The 16837-nt window shown below is 42.0% G+C and overlaps 2 pseudogenes; one reads left to right on the top strand and one right to left on the bottom strand.

Moving 5' to 3' along the window:
* Positions 1–5076: 5076 nt before the first annotated feature.
* On the bottom strand, positions 5077–5631 carry LOC100580078 (annotated as a pseudogene).
* A 5299-nt stretch (positions 5632–10930) lies between these two features.
* Positions 10931–12384, top strand: LOC100579742 (annotated as a pseudogene).
* Positions 12385–16837: the final 4453 nt, after the last annotated feature.

Here is a 16837-nt window from a genome sequence, read left to right as displayed (position 1 = left end):
ATGATTATTTCTTTTCCTTTGAAGAAACTTTTTAGTTTAATTAGGTCCCATCTATTTATCTTGTTTCTTTTGTATTTGCTTTTGGGTTCTTGGTCATGAATTCTTTGCCTATGCCAATGTCTAGAAGAGTTTTTCCAATGTTCTAGAATTTTTATGGTTTCAGGTCTTAGATTTAAGTCTTTGATCTATCTTGAGTTGATTTTTGTATAAGGTGAGAGATGAGGATCAAGTTTAATTCTTCTGCAAGTGGATTGCCAATTTCCCCAGTACCATCTGTTGAATATGATGTCCTTTCCCCACTTTATGTTTTTGTTTGATCAGTTGGCTGTAAGTATTTGGTTTTATTTCTGGGACTTCTATTCTGTTCAATTTTTCTATGTGCCTGTTTTTATACCATTCCCATGCCGTTTTGGTGACTATAGCCTTGCAGTATATTTTGAAGTCAGGTAATGTGATGCCTCCAGATTTATTCTTTTTGCTTAATCTTGCTTTGGGTATGTGGGCTCTTTTGTGGTTCCATATGTGTGGGGAAAAGAAAGAGAGATCAGATTGTTACTGTGTCTGTGTAGAAAGAAGTAGACATAGGAGACTCCATTTTATTCTGTACTAAGAGAAATTCTTCTGCTTTGAGATGCTGTTAATCTGTAACCCTACCCCCAACCCTGTGCTCCCTGAAACATGTGCTGTGTCAACTCAGGGTTAAACGGATTAAGGGCTGTGCAAGATGTGCTTTGTTAAGCAATGCTTGAAGGCAGCATGCTCCTTAAGAGTCATCACCACTCCCTAATCTCAAGTACCCAGGGACACAAAACACTGCAGAAGGCTGCAGGGACCTCTGCCTAGGAAAGCCAGGTATTGTCCAAGGTTTCTCCCCATGTGACAGACTGAAATATGGCCTTGTGGGAAGGGAAACACCTGACTGTCCCCCAGCCCGACACCTGTAAAGGGTCTGTGCTGAGGAGGATTAGTAAAAGAGGAAGGAACGCCTCTTTGCAGTTGAGACAAGAGGAAGGCATCTGTCTCCTGCCCGTCCCTGGGCAATGGAATGTCTCAGTGTAAAACCCGATTGTATGTTCCATCTACTAGGATAGGGAAAACTGCCTTAGGGCTGGAGGTGGGACATTCGGGCAGCAATACTGCTCTTTAAGGCATTGAGATGTCTATGTGTATACATATCTAAAGCACAGCAGTTAATTCTTTACCTTGTCTATGATGCAGAGACCTTTGTTCATGTGTTTACCTGCTGACCTTCTCTCCACTATTAGCCTAAGACCCTGCCACATCCCCCTCTCCAAGAAACACTCAATAATGATGAATAAATACTAAGGGAACTCAGAGGCTGGTGGGATCCTCCATATGCTGAATGCTGGTCCCCTGGGCCCCCTTATTTCTTTCTCTATACTTTGTCTCTGTGTCTCTTTCTTTTCCAAGTCTCTCGTTCTGCCTAATGAGAAACACTGACAGGTGTGGACGGGCAACCCACCCCTTCACATATGAATTTTAGGATTGTTTTTTCTAGTTCTGTAAAGAATGATGATGGCATTTTGATGGGAATTGCATTGAATTTGTAGATTGCTTTTGGCAGTATGGTCATTTTCACAATGTTGATTCTACCCTTCCGTGAGCATGGGACATGGTTCTACTTGTTTGTGTCATCTATAATTTCTTTCAGCAGTGGTTTTAATTTTCCTTGTAGAGGTGTTTAACCTCTATTGCGGGAAGTCAGGGACCCTGAATAGAGGGACTGGCTGAAGCCACAGCGGAAGAACATAAATTGTGAAGATTTCATGGACATTTATCACTTCCCCAGTCAATACTCTTATAATTTCCTATGTCTGTCTTTAATCTCTTAATCCTGTCATCTTTGTAAGCTGAGGATGTATGTCACCTCAGGACCCTTTGATGATTGCATTAACTGCACAAATTGTAACGCATGTGTGTTTGAACAATATGAAATCTGGGCACCTTGAAAAGAACAGGATAACAGCAATTTTCAGGGAACAAGGGAGGTAACCATAAGGTGGGGCCGGGCAGAACAGAGTCATATTTCTCTTCTTGCAAAAGCAAATGGGAGAAATATCGCTGAATTCTTTTCTCAGCAAGGAATAGCTCTGGGAAAAGAATGCATTCCCAGGGGGAGGTCTCTAAAATGGCCTCTCTGGGAGTGTCTGTCTTATGTGGTTGAAGATAAGGGATGAAATACACCCTGGTCTCCTGCAGTGCCCTCAGGCTTGCTAGGATTAGGAAATTCCAGCCTGACAAATTCTAGTCATACCGGTTCTCTGCTCTGGAACCCTGTTTCCTGTTAAGATGTTTATGAATAACAATGCATGCCCAGTGGGACACGGAACCTCATCAGTGATTCTAGTTTTGCCCTCTGCCTTGTGATCTTTTATTGCCCTCTGAAGCATGCATGTGATCCCTGTGACCCATTCCCTATTTGCACACCCCCTCCCCTTTTGAAATCCCTAATAAAAACTTGCTGTTTTTGCGGCTCAGGTGGGCATCATGGAACCTGCTGACATGTGATATTACCCCTGGAGACCCAGCTGTAAATTTCTCTCTTTTGTACTCTTTCTCTTTTTTTCTCAGACTGGCCCACACTTAGGGAAAATAGAAAAGAACCTACTTTGAAATATTGGGGGCTAGTTCCCCCAGTAAACCTCCTTGGTTAGGTGTATTCCTAAGTATTTTATTCTTTTGCAGCTACTGTAAAAGGGGTTGAGTTCTTGATTTAATTCTCAGCTTGGTCACTGTTGGTGTATGACAGTGCTACTGATTTGTGTACATTGATTTTGTATCCTGAAACTTTACTGAATTCATTTATCAGATCTAGGGCCTTTTTGGATAAGTATTTATGGTTTTCTAGGTATACAATCATATCATCAGCGATGATCAGTTTGACTTCCTATTTACTGATTTGTCTGATTGCTCTGGCTGGGATTTCCAGTACTATGTTGAATAGAAGTGGTGAGAGTGGCATCCTTGTCTTGTTCCAGTTCTCAGGGGAATGCTTTCAACTTTTTCCCATTCAGTATAAAGTTGGCTGTGGGTTTGTCACAGACGGTTTTTATTACCTTAAGATATGATCTTTGTATGTCAAGTTTGCTGAGAGTTTTAATCATAAAGTGATGATGGATTTTGTCAAATGCTTTTTCTGTATCTATTGACGTGATCATATGATTTTTGTTTTCAAATCTGCTTACGTGATATATCACATTTATTGACTTGTGTATATTAAATCATCCTTGCATCCCTGGTATGAAACCCAATTGATCATCATGTATGATCTTTTTGATATGCTGTTGGATTATGTTAGCTTGTATTCTGTTGAGGATTTTTAAATCTATTTTCATCAGAGATATTGCTCTGTAGTTTTCTTTTTGTTATGTCCTTTCTTGGTTTTGGTATTAGGGTGATCCTGGCTTCATAGAATAATTTAGGGAGGATTCTCTCTTTCTCTGTTTTGGAATCATTTCAGTAGGATTGGTACCAATTCTCTTCTTTGAATGTCTGATTGAATTCAGCTGTGAGTCCATGTGGACCTGTGATTTTTTATCATTGGCAGTTTTTTAAAAATTACCATTTCAATCTTTCTGCTTTTTATTGGTCTGTTCAGAGTTTCTATTTCTTCCTGATTTATTCTAGGAAGGTTTTATATTTCCAGGAATCTATCTCCTCTAGGTTTTTGAGTTTGTGCCTGTAAAGGTGTTCATAGTAGCCTTGAATGATATTTTATCTTTCTGTAATATCGGTGGTATTTTCTTCCATTTTGTTTCTAATTGAGGTTATTTGGATCTTCTTTTTTCTTGGTTAATCTCACTAATGGTCTATCAATTTTGTTTATCATTTCAAAGAATCAGCTTTGTGTTTCACTTATCTTTTGTATTTTTTTGTTTCAATTTCATTTATTTCTGCTCTCTTTGTTATTTCTTTTCTTCTGCTGGGTTTGGGTTTGGTTTGTTCTTGTTTCTCTAGTTCCTTGAGGTGTGACTTTACATTTTGTATTTGTGCTCTTTCAGACTTTTTGATGTAGGCATGTAATGCTATGAACTTTCCTCTTAAGACTGTTTTTACTCTGTCCAAGTGGTTTTCACAAGTTGTGTCACTATTATCGTTCAGTTCAAAGAATTTTGCATCTTGATTTCATTGTTGACCCAAAGATCATTCAGGAGCAGATTATTTAATTTTCATGTATTTGTACAGTTTTGAGGGTTTCTTTTGGAGTTAATTTCCAATTTTATTCCACTGTGGTCTGAGAGGGTACTTGATATAATTTTGATTATCTTAAATTTATTGAGACTTGTTTTGTGGCCTATTATGTGGTCTATCTTGGAGGATGTTTTATGTGATGATGAGAAGAATCATATTGAGAAGAATCATTGATGAGAAGAATCATATATTCTACAGTTGTTGAGTAGAATGTTCTGTAAATATCTGTTAAGTTTATTTCTTCTAGTGCAACTTAAGTCCATTGTTTCATTGTTGACTTTCTGTCTTGATGACTTTTTAGTACTGTCAGTGAAGTATTGAAGTCCCCACTATTATTGTGTTGCTGCCTATCTCATTTCTCATGTCTAGTAACAATTGTTTTATAAATTTGGATGCTCCCATGTTAGGTGCATATATGTTTAGGATTGTGATAATTTCCTGTTGGACTTATCCTTTTATCATTGTATAATGTCCCTCTTTGTCTTTTTTAACTGTTGTTGCTTTAAAGTCTGTTTTGACTGATACAAGAATAGCTACTCCTGCTTGCTTTTGTTTTCCATTTGTATGGAATATCTTTTTCCACTCCTTTACCTTAAGTTCTTGTGAGTCCTTACACATTAGATGACTCTTGAAGACTGCAGATACTTGGTTGGTGAATTGTTATCCTTTCTGCCATTCTGTATCTTTTAAGTGGGAGTTTAGGCCATTTACGTTCAATGTTAATAGTGAGATGGGAGGTACTGTTCTATTTCTCATGCTAGTTGTTGCCTGAATTCCTTATTTTTTTCCTTTGCATTACTGTTTTATAGACCCTGTGGGATTTATTTTTTTTTCCTTTTAATTACATTTATTTTAATGCTGAATTTACTCCCGTGCCTTAAGTTTTTGTTTCTTCAGTTTCTTCTGGGATATCTTTTTCTTCTGGGCAACCTCCTCTTCTGGTTTAGGAACAATATGTTCCTTTTCTGTAAGGATCATCTCAATGTGGCAGGGAGAGCTCATGTATGGGTTAATCTGACCATGAGCTCTGTAGGTCCGGCGGCACATCTTAGGTGCTTTGTTCACTTGGATATGCTCCATGACCAGAGAATCTACGTCTAAATCCTTAAGTTCAGCATTACTCTCTGCATTTTTAAGCACGTGCAGCAAAAATTCAGCACTCTTTTTGAGCCACCGACCTTGTGTCCAGCCCCACTGCTTGGCCTGCACACACCTGCCAACTCCACCCTTGTAATATTGGAATGGTACGCACTGTTTCTGTAAGGTGACATCTTTCAGATACTTCGTGGCTTTTCGTGTATGCATACCCTTGATGGCCTGAGCAGTTTCACGAGTATTCTTAAAGTGAACATGAAGTTTGGAAACTCTTGATTTGCATGATTTCGTGGGGTTCTCTGGGTCAAGTGAATAGCAAACCATTTTCACAGATTACCTCAGGCTGCTTAGGGAAAGAGCAAGATTTATGTTTTAAGGAGGTTCTATTTTGGTGTATTTTGGAGTTTTGTTTGAAGACTTAGAACTTGTTTTAGCATTTCGTGTAGTGCTGGCTTCGTAGTGGTGAAGTCTCTCAACATTTGTTTGTCTGAAAAAGACTTTCTCTCTCCTTCATTTATGAAGCTTAGTTTTGCTGGATACAAAATTCTTGCCTGGAAATTATTTTGTTTGAGAAGGCTAAAGATAGGACCCCTATCCTTTCTGGCTTACAGGCTGCTGTTAATCTGATAGGTTTTCCTTTACAGGTTACCTGATGCTTTTGCCTCCCAGCTCTTAAGATTCTTTCCTTTGTCCTGATTTTAGATAACCTGATGACTATGTGCCTGGGAGATAATCTTTTTGTGATAAATTTCCCAGGTGGTCTTTGAGCTTCTTGTATTTGGTTGTGTAGATCTCTAGCGAGGCCAGGGAAGTTTTCCTTGATTATTCCCTCAAATATGTTTTCCAAACTTTTAGATTTTTGTTCTTCCTCAAGAATGCCAATTGTTCTTAGGTCATTTAACATAATCCCAAATTTCTTGGAGGCTTTGTTTATTTATTAAAGTTCTTTTTTCTTTGTCTTTGTCTGACTGGGTTAATTCGAAAGCCTTGTTTTTTGAGCTATGAATTTCTTTCTTCTACGTGTTTGATCCTATTGTTGAAACTTTCCAGTGCATTTTGCATTTCCCTAAGTGTGTCTTTCATTTCCAGAAGTTGGATTGTTTCTTCTTTATGACATCTATGTCCCTGGAGCATTTTTAATCCATATCCTGTGTTTTTAAAACATTTCTTTAAGTTGTTTCTCACCTTTCTCTGGTATCTTTTTGAGTAGCTTGAAATCAACCTTCTGAATTCTCTATCTAGCAATTCAGAGATTTCTTCTTTGTTTGGATCTATTGCTGGGGTCCAGTGTGGAGGTGGTAGGGGAGTGAAGTAGACTCTGTGAGAGTCCTTGGTTGTAGATAGACTTAGTGTGGTGGCTTTCTCAAATGCTGGTTATGCTAGCAGTGCAGTTGTCATGTGGACTGACTGAGGACCATTGGTTAGTCAGGATCTTTCAGGCAGTGGAATTAGCTGTTTTCTCCTTTCTTAGAGCAGTTATTCTGTCATGAATTGTTGTAATGTCCTGAGTTGGTCGGCCTCCAGCCAGAATGTGGTGCTTTCAAGAGAGCACCAGCTACAATAGTAGAAGGGGGATATAAGCTTGCCCTAAGTTAGCCAAGATAAATATTCACTTTCTCAGGCAATGAGTGGTGTCTTAAAGCTCCCAAGAGTTTACGTCTTTTGTGGTTGGCTACCAGGTGGGTAGAGAAATGCCCTCAGGTGTGGGCAGGGTTAGGCAGGTCTGAGCTCAGACTCTCCTTGGGCGGGGGGCTTGCTGCAGCCACTGTGAGGGATGGGGCAGGGGGTTTTTCTCCAGCCAATGGAATTATGTTCCAGAGGGCATTATGGCTGCCTCTGTCACCAGAGAAGTAGGGGAAACCTGGTAGCAATAGGCTTCACCCAGCTCCCATGCAGTTGGCGAGGCAGGTCTTGCTCCTGCTGTGCCACACTAACAGCATTGAGTTTATCTCCCTGAAGCCTTCAGGAGGTACTCAGACCTCACTCCAGACTATAAATTTCCTGCTGAGAAAGCAAGCACAGCTTTCAGGCCATGTGCCTCCCTGTCTGCCCACAATGTTGGCAATAACTTCGGCTCTTTCTCCAGCAGTTCCCGTTCACCCCCAGATTCTGCTCCAGAGGATTTGTGCCCAGTCAAAATTATAACAAATTTCAGTTGGACCCTTCTTTCACACCGTGATCCCTTCCAAATTTTGCCGTCTGCCTTCCCCCAGGGCCCTTGCGAGATATAGTCAGGGATGGCTTCTCTGGGCTTGAGCTAAAGACTGGGCATGCCTTCAAGGCTCTTCCCACTGCTGCATCTATTTTTTTTTTTTTTTTTTTTTTGTGACGGAGTCTCACTCTGTCACCCAGGCTGCAGTGCAGTGGCGGGATCTTGGTTCACTGCAGGCTCCGCCTCCTGGATTTACACCATTCTCCTGCCTCAGCCTTCCTAGTAGCTGGGACTACAGGCGCCCGCCACCACGCCTGGCTAATTTTTTTGTATTTTTAATAGAGACGGGGTTTCACCGTGTTAGCCAGCGTGGTCTCAATCTCCTGACCTCGTGATCCGCCCACCTTGGCCTCCCAAAGTGCCAGAATTACAGGTGTGAACCGCAGCACCCAGCCTACTTTTATATTTCATGCTAAATCTGTTTCAGGTCTAGGTAAAGTTAAATCCTTTTCCTGTAATCTGGGTTTTCGGGTTCCCCAGTGGGGACATGAGTTCGGAGGCAGGTTTTTCCCCTCTCACGCTTTGGGAACGCACAGTTTTTCACCTGTCCGGTGGAGTTTGCAGTGGCCCCTCACTTCTTTAAAAGGATCTGTGAATTCTTTCGATTTTCTGGGTATTCTCCTGCAGTGGTTCCTTTCTTGAGGGATCTGTGAAGTGAGTTCCTCAAGATATTTCTTGTCAGGTGAACAGTCTGTGGTCTCTGTAGGGCCTGTACCACTCCTGGGCACTGTTTGCCCCACAGAGTGGGCCTCTCCTGTGCAGGGCCTGCGAAGAGGCTGATTATAATCTGGTGTCTGAGGCCTGGCAGCACCAGATTCTCTTCAGTGAGTCAGGCTCAAGTCTGAGCACATCTGCAGAGCTTATGTTTGCTGTGTTGCTCATGGAAGGCAGGGAATCCAAAATTGTTTTCTTAGAGATGGACTCTCACTATGTTTCCTAGGCTGGTTTCAAACTCCTGGCCTCAAGTGATCCTCCTGTCTCGGCCTCTCAAATCACTGAGATTACAGGTACGGGCCACTGTGCCCAGCCTATTATCGATTTTCTCCCATTTCATTCAGTCCTCAACCCAATGCACTCTCCCTTTTCCTTTCCCTCATCTCTGATGCTGCTCTCAGGGTGGCAACCAATGACTTTTATACAACTCAAGCCAGTGGTCACTGTTCTGTTTCTGTCTTATGTGTGTCATTAGTGTGTTTGAGATGCGTCCTCTCCTCTTTCCTGGAAGTTTTCTCTTGTCTGTTGTCTTTTATGAACCCACTTCCTCTTTGTTCTCCTACCACTTTCTAGTCCTCTCCTTTTCAACCTCTTTCTTCATGTCTGTGTTTGTCTGGATGCAGGAGCACACACTCAGATCCCTGCTATCCTGACTTTGTGTACTTTTCTTGAGTGACCTGACCCAAAATTAGAACTTCACCCACCATGAGCCTCCTTCCAGTTTATGTCACTAACCTAGTGTAGCCTGGGACCCACCCATTTATTTCACTGCCTTCAAATCAACTACATTTGTTCCCCTAGAAGTTTAAATTCAGTATGTCTCAAACAGAAAATTTTACCTTCTCTCAATCACTTAATTATCACCTTTGCAGTCACAGATGCCACAATTCTCCATGTTGCCTGGTTATTCTAGACTCCTTCATATCCCTACTTCTGGCACATGATTCAGTGATTCCTGTGGCCTCTCATGTCATTACTGCCATTAAAGCCATCTGCTGTCCTCCTCACCCCATGTTCCTGCCCTGGCCTATGCCCTCATTACTTCCACCAGAGAGCCGAAAAGTCCTACTGGTCTTGCCTTGAGTCCAGCCTCCTCCAGCCCATCCTTCCTACTGGTGCCCCATGCAAACACAAATCTGACCATGTTACTCTCCTGCCTAAGGTCCTTCACCTTCACAATTTCCCATGTCCTGTGGGATAAAATGCAAACATCTGCCATCAGCACACAAGGCAGGTTACAGTGCAGCCCGGCCCACATCTCCCCTGGCTTCAGTCACACTGAAGAACTGCAGTTCTCCTTGCAACTTTGTGCCTCTCTGCTCCTGAGCCTGCTTCTCCTGCTGGAAACGCCATTTCCCCTTTCTCTGTTTTGATATCTGCAGGTGAACACTGTCCCTAGGAACCTTTCCTAAATCGTATTTTAATTTCAACGTCCTCTTTTGCTCCTGAGTAGCTCTTGTGTATACCTTGTGATACTCAGTGGTGATCAAACCGCACATGTAGCCATCATCTTTTCTTTGTCTCTTTTGTTCTTGAATTTCAAGTAGATTGAGGACAAAGTCCCTATCTTTAGAGTTACATCCTTATTACCTGGAGAGTGAAAGTTCACAATAAGCATTTATTTAACTGAATGAAAATTAACATTTGAAGTGTGGAATTTGCTTCAAAATGTGCAGACCTTTAGTTTTCAGATTTTGTGAATATAATAAATATAAAGTAGCCTAAGCTGAACCAATTACATCTGTGTAGCCCAGTCTATACACCATGTATTTTTCTTTTTCCTTTGGGCTTCGTTTCTGTAGATGAATAATTCTCTAGACCCTAAACTCAGTGGGGGACCCTCACCATCCGTGTGTGACACTGAACCTGCTGTCACTCTATGCATCTAAGTAGAGGACTGGTTCTCCCCATGTTGGGCTGGGAGGGGAAATCCTCGCTTAGGGACCATCAACCATGCAGTGTCATTTCGCTTCACTTCCTCTTCCAGGCTAACCCCAAACTCTCTCATCTTTATTTTTTTACTGTAATAATAATTCACTTTTTGTTATCAACCAGTTGCTGCTTCCTATATATCAGGTAAAGCTAAGATACTATGCCGTAGGTCTTTCAAATGCAACAACTTGTATTTCCAGGTGAAACTACACTTGAAAACTACACTCCACAAGACAATTTTGTGAATCTTATGTGAATGATAATACTTTTAAATTTACTCTGCCTCAAATGTAAGTGTTGTGGATAAAATTATAGAAGGCACCATTTTTCTTCTAAAAGTAAGAGTGTAACTTGAAGTCTATAAATGTCACTAAGACTCTGGAGGTATTTTCATGTCCTTCACGATTTTTTTCCACTCGGAAATATTTATTCCATCCTTCCACTTCCCTGCCTTGCTTTATGGCTATATCAGTAATTTTTAATATATTGTCCTGTAGGGTTTCTGAGATCCTCTGGGAATGGGGTAGGAGGACTACTCAGTATTGTTTCTACCAGGAGTTGTGTGACTTGGACAAGTTACTTTACCTCTGGGGTCAGTTCCCTGCTATGGAAAATAATTTCTTCTACATGGGGGTGTGAAGATTCAATGAGTAAGTTTAGCACATAGTAAGTGCCCAACAAATATTATCTTACTGTATTCAGCATTACCATTATCATAGATGGATGTTAAGTCTTCAGGGACAAGGGAAACAACCTATATCGTCCATGGGTGATTTCTGTCTTTGCTTCTTATTATTCCTTTTCTTTTCTTTCATTTGCGTTTCTCATTTTCTGTGTTATTCCTTCATGTTCCCAATAACCTTCCTGTTACCTGTTTGCTTCCTGCATTCTGTGTAGCATCCTACATATTCACCCATTCTCCGTCTTCTCCTTCATGTAGCAGACCATGTGTCAACATATGCAGAGTTTGTGCAGACGCACAGACCCTCTGGGGAGCATATGTTTGAATTTGATGAGGAGGAGCAGTTCTATGTGAACCTAGATGAGGAGATGGTCTGGCATCTACCAGAGTTTATTCACACCTTTGACTTTGGTGCTCAGAGGGGTATTGCTGGCATCGTCGTGGCAAGGAAGCACCTGAACACCTGGATCAATGGTCCAAACAGACTTGGGCCACAAATTGCACTGCCTATAGCTGCCTGTTCCTCTACAGTCCAGCTGGAGGGATGGGAGGGCCTCTCTGCCACACATAGAACTAGAGGCCATGATGCCCACTCATGAATGAGCCCCTTCCCTGAGAGCAAGAAATGTTGGGTCCACACAGCTGGGTTCTTAGGACAGCAGAGGAGGAGGCATTTTCTTCTTACTCAAGAGAAAGGCTGGGCTGAGGGGGCCAGGTCAGGAGCATGAGAAGCTGTGACCCTGTCCAGGAGCCCTGGGGGAGCAGGAGGATGGGCCTGGGAGAGGTAGCCCCTAATCTGGTGAATATAGGGCTTGGGGTGGTGGAACCTTTAAGAATCAGCCAATGGCAGTAGGCTCCTTGGGTTCTATCCCCTTTTGGAGCCCCCACCGAGGTGACCATCTTTTCCAAGGAGCCTGTGGAGCTGGGCCAGCCCAACACCCTCGTCTGCCATGTTGACAAGTTCTTCCCACCAGTGCTGAACATCATGTGGCTGCGCAATGGTGAGCCAGTCATTGAGGGTATTGCAGAGACCATCTTCCTGCCCAGCAAGAAACTCAGATTCCACAGGTTCCACTACCTGACCCTTGTTCCCATGGCTGAGGACACCTGTGACCTCCAGGGGGAGCACTGGGGCCTGCACCTGCCTCTCCTCAGGCACTGGGGTATGGAGCGCCCTCCCTCTGCCATCACGGCTTTGGCACCACCTTTATTCCCTGGACCCATCGCCCCTCAGCACCTGCCTTCCTCAATCCCTCAATCCCATGTTTTATGGTCACTTTATCCAAATTTCACCATCTCATAGTTTCGAATACCCAACACCTCCCACATCCGAGACCAGCCCCTGCTCTCTATACCTTATAACTCTGTCTTCCCTTGGTGCCCCAGAGTTCCAGGAACTAATCCAGGTGCCTGAGACCATGGAGATGCTGGTCTGTGCCCTGGGCCTGCTGGTGGGCCTGGCAGGGGTCCTCAATGGCACCATCGTCTCAAAGACCAAGCGATCTGACAGCATCCCTGGGTCCAGGGGCTCCTATGAGTCATCCTAGAGGTGTATTAGGGACAGAGTGGAAAAGATGAGGTAACAAGTTAGGGGTGAAGAGTGGGAAAGAGAAACACTTCACCAGGGGCTCTTTGAGCATTGATGTTTTAGTGCCATTGGGCTGGACAAAAACATTAACAAATGTAATGAGAAATGACATTCGTTGAGTGGCTTACTATGTTCCAGGCACTATTCTAAGTGCTTCTCATGTGTTCACTTATTTACATGTGGAGGTTGGTTCTTATTTATTTCATGTCACAGAGGGGGAATCAGACACCGGCAGAGGTGGAGACCACACAGCTTCGAAGTGCAAAGCTTGGATTTAAACCCAGGCTTTGGGCAGTGGCTGCAGTGGCTGCAGTCTTGTCCAGTATTTAGATTATTTCATCTGTATTCACTATCTGCCTTCCTACATTTTACACAGCCTTAATTTTCTTCTGCCTGCAGAGTGATATTCAGAACTTCCAATGCTATGTTAAACATTTCCAGTAACGAAGGACATCCTATCTTTTGCACAATCTCAAAGGCAATCCACCTCATTTCTTTGAAATATATATGCTATAGATTTTTGGTTCACTACTTTTAACATGTCATGAAATTGATTAAATTCTGTCTACGTCTTGAGCTGAATTCAGTTTAAATTAATATGAATTTTGCGGAGTCCACTAATGTGTTAACCACATTATATATTTTCTGACACTGAAGAATCATTGCATTCCTAGGATAAATCTAAATTGGTCAAAACTGATTGTTTCTGTAATGTACTGTTGGATTCAGTGACATGGCTAAAATTAGTCCACAATCCTGTTCTCTTGTACTATTCTTAGCTGGCTCTGGAAATATGAATGAACCAACCTCATAAAATGATCTCAAAAATTCTGTTCCATTCTATGTTCTAGAATCACATGTGTAAGAGGCATGATCTGCTCCTGGAAATGTGGGAGGACGCCCTCATCTGCAATATGATCAGGACAGGGCCCTTTGGAAGGCAATTCTTTGCTTCCCATGACAATTTCTTTGATATTCTCTATTCTATTTTAGTTTTCTATTTCTTCCTGTAGTTTTGACCTTTATATCTTTCTAGAAACGTATCCATTTTATCTAAATTTTCAAATTTATACATATAGAGTTGGTCGTAAGATTTTGCATTTTAAAATGTGTGTATAAATAGTCATTTACCCTTTTCATTCTGAATCTCCTGTATTTTCCTTAGGAGTCTTGCCAGAGGTCTCACTAAAGTTTTCATTGCCTCAAAATTTGATTTTGTTTGTCTTCCCTATTTTTATATTTCATTGAATTCAGCTTTTGTCCTTATTGTTTACATGTATTTTCTTTTTGCTGTTTTTCTACTTTTCCATCCTCTTAATTCACAGAATTAGCTCATTTGTTTACGGTCATTTTACTCTAACAAAATTGCTTAACAAATAGTCTGACATTCTATGCAGCATTTTGAATGAACTTATTTCACCTTTCTATAAAGACTAAACATCTATTATGTTTTCAGTTATTTCCTCTTCCTCTACTATTTCCCTGACTTTCTAGATGTCTAATTATCAAGACGTCAGATGTCTGTTTCTATCCTTCATTTCTCTTCACTTGTCCTTTACATTTTCTATTGTTTACTCTATCATATTGTCCTTGGGACAGTTTCTCAGTTTGGCTTTTTGTTTATTAATTACACTTCAGTTGCAAAAGTCCTATTTCTTATCTCATTTATTATGTTTCTTATTCCAATCTTTATCAAAGCTCAATATTTGTGCTTGATTCAGTGGCTTCTTGCTTTTGCTTCAAATTCCCAAACTCTCCTTTACTTCTCTATTTAAACCCTTTTTATTGTGAACTAGGGGACATTTGGAAGAAACACACAAACCAATAGAATGTAGGTTGAATGATTATCACCGCAAGCACCCATGTAACTAGTACCTGGGTGAAGAAATAGACTGTTGCCAGCATCCCTGGTTGCCCCTCCTTAGGCCAGGAGGTAGTGTGTAAGCTTTTCAGAAGCCAAAGGCTGCTGATATCCATAATGCCTAGTATTGCTCCTGGTACACAGTAGGTCCTCCATAAATATCTCTTGTAGAAGTATTTCATTATTTATTTAGTATGTACTTCTTAAATGTTTTCCACCTTCAAGGATTACCACTCATTTGAAGTTAGTTGCAGCCATATGATTTACATGGAAAATGAAATGTGAGAAGTGTGTTCTTTCTAGGAGGGATCATTAAGAGCCAGTGAATAAACTCTTAGGTTCCCTTCATTCTGCTGGGGAGGCTCTGGGAGCAGATGCGCAGGAGAAAGCCTGTCAGCCTGGCTTCCTGAGTATGATGATGAGCAGAGCTTCCTGGACGACTTACTTTGGACGTGTAGCATGAGCCAAACCTGGATATCTGGGTATTTGTTAGTTTAGCACAGCTGATCTTATTCTTACTGTGTAAAAGGAATTGAAGAGAAGGTGCTCAATGAGACTTCAGAGAAGCTGAGAGACGAGAGAACTAGGAGGATGTTTCATCCCATTAAGCACAGGAATTTCAGGGACAGTTTAGAATGCAACATGCTCAAAAGGCATCAACTATGGTAAGTGTTCACTGGCCTGGTAGCAAGTGGTTATTAGAACCCCTTTAAAGAGCATCTTCACACCCGATGCCCAACTCCCACCTCCTTCCACTTTCACCATCCCCTGGCTCGGCCTCACTGCTACTTGACAAACGGGGACAAAGAGAGGGTGAAATGATTTCTTCTTAGGGAATAGATAACCATCTGAGGCAGCATCATCCGTTGGGTGGACCACCTTCTTGTTAGGGGACTGTGAGGGGTAGAAAATGAAGGGACCAGGTGGAAAGGGATGGAGGATACAACACTCAGCTGCGAGTCCTAAGCCCGCCGGGTTTGCTCTTCTGCCGGTGTCAATTTTTCTGAGTTAGAGGTTGAGTTACCCACTTCACATCTCCTTTAAAGCTCCAGTCCCAGCTTTCCTTTGAATCTCTGCTCTTCAACTCCAATGACTGATGTACCTCAAGACTCCTCTACCTCCTGGCTGCCTTTGATCCTGCTGCACATAGCACTCAGCAAAGGGCCTGACTCTTAGAAAGCACTCTATAAATATTGAAAATTTGAAGTGTAGTGACAAGGTGGTCCCCACTTTGGATGGTCTCTCAGCTCTTGTCTCCTCTGGGACCTCTCTCTGCACTGCATCCTTCCTTAGAAATCCCAGAGTTTCATAAACACCTGCACATATCAGAGTGAGACACGTCTGATACCTTCTTTCTGTGACGCCAGGGCTTTTCCTCATCTCTTGATACCCTCAGTTCCCTAGGAGCACATATCCTGTTCCTGTAATGTGGGTGTAGATACCTCAGCTTCTGATCCTGCCAAGTGTTAGTCCAGAGATTGTTCACTCCACTCTGGGTACTGCCCTAACATGTAACATGAGTACAGGTGACAAGCAGGAAAGAGAATGACTCTGATTGGATATGGTTTGTAATGTTAACTGCTCAGTGGCTCTGAGGGTAGGATTTATGTGCTCTGGGTCTGAGGATTTCATAGTGATCTCGATTTGAAGACTTTCTGCAATTCTCATGACCCCCTTCCATTGTTGAATCCCTGGATTGAAATCATACTAATTTTATGCTGCATAGGTTTCTCACAAGTTTCCTGTGAAGCCAAAAGGGAAAATAAGACAGATAAAGGGTCCTCATTTGTTTACTATATACTGTCCTCCTTACCTTATTATGTGACAGCTGAAATTACTACACAAAAACAAGTCAGCAGCATTTTCCTCTATAGTTTTTGAGGAAATGAGGCTGATCAGGGATAAAGATGTTTAAAAAAGAAAAAATGATTGTGTCCTATTCCCTAGGTTAAGAGGATTATGAGAAACATGATTGGTTGTCCTTGTGGGTGGCTTCTCTTTCCTGACTCCCTGACTTAGCCCAGCCTCTCTGCAGACTCCAGCTATATTTACTTATATCTGTGCCAGTGATAACCAAGTCTGTACCTTCAGCCCCACCTCTCCTGGAACTGGAGGAAGCCGGTCCCCAGATGGAGGATATTATTTGCAAGGGGAGATGGGCAAGAGGAGCACAGTAGCTTTTGGGAATTGACCAGGGACAGGCACCCAGGGACACACAAGGCCCAGAAGATGCTTGTAAGAAGCCAGGGAGACTGAAGGCATCAACTGGATGTATCAGAGAGCTGCTGTGCACTGATTATGTGTATCAGGAGTAAAGAATCCATCCTCTACACGAAAAAGAAAGCTTACAACAAACATGTCCTCTATCTTGACCAAAAGGTGTCAATATGAGACGCAAAACACATAACAATGTTGGATTGTTAAAAAAAAAAAAGAAAAAAGACCAGTGTTTGAGAAAGAGTGCTACACGTATAGCTTTGCACTTTCCCCAGTGAGGAGTCATTTCTGTCTGTACGAAAATTAAGACAGGAGGTCTAGGCT

The sequence above is a fragment of the Nomascus leucogenys genome, chromosome 22a, assembly GCF_006542625.1.
Source record: "Nomascus leucogenys isolate Asia chromosome 22a, Asia_NLE_v1, whole genome shotgun sequence".
In the NCBI taxonomy this organism is placed as follows: Eukaryota; Metazoa; Chordata; class Mammalia; order Primates; family Hylobatidae; genus Nomascus; species Nomascus leucogenys.
This window is presented reverse-complemented; position numbering and strand designations above follow the sequence as displayed.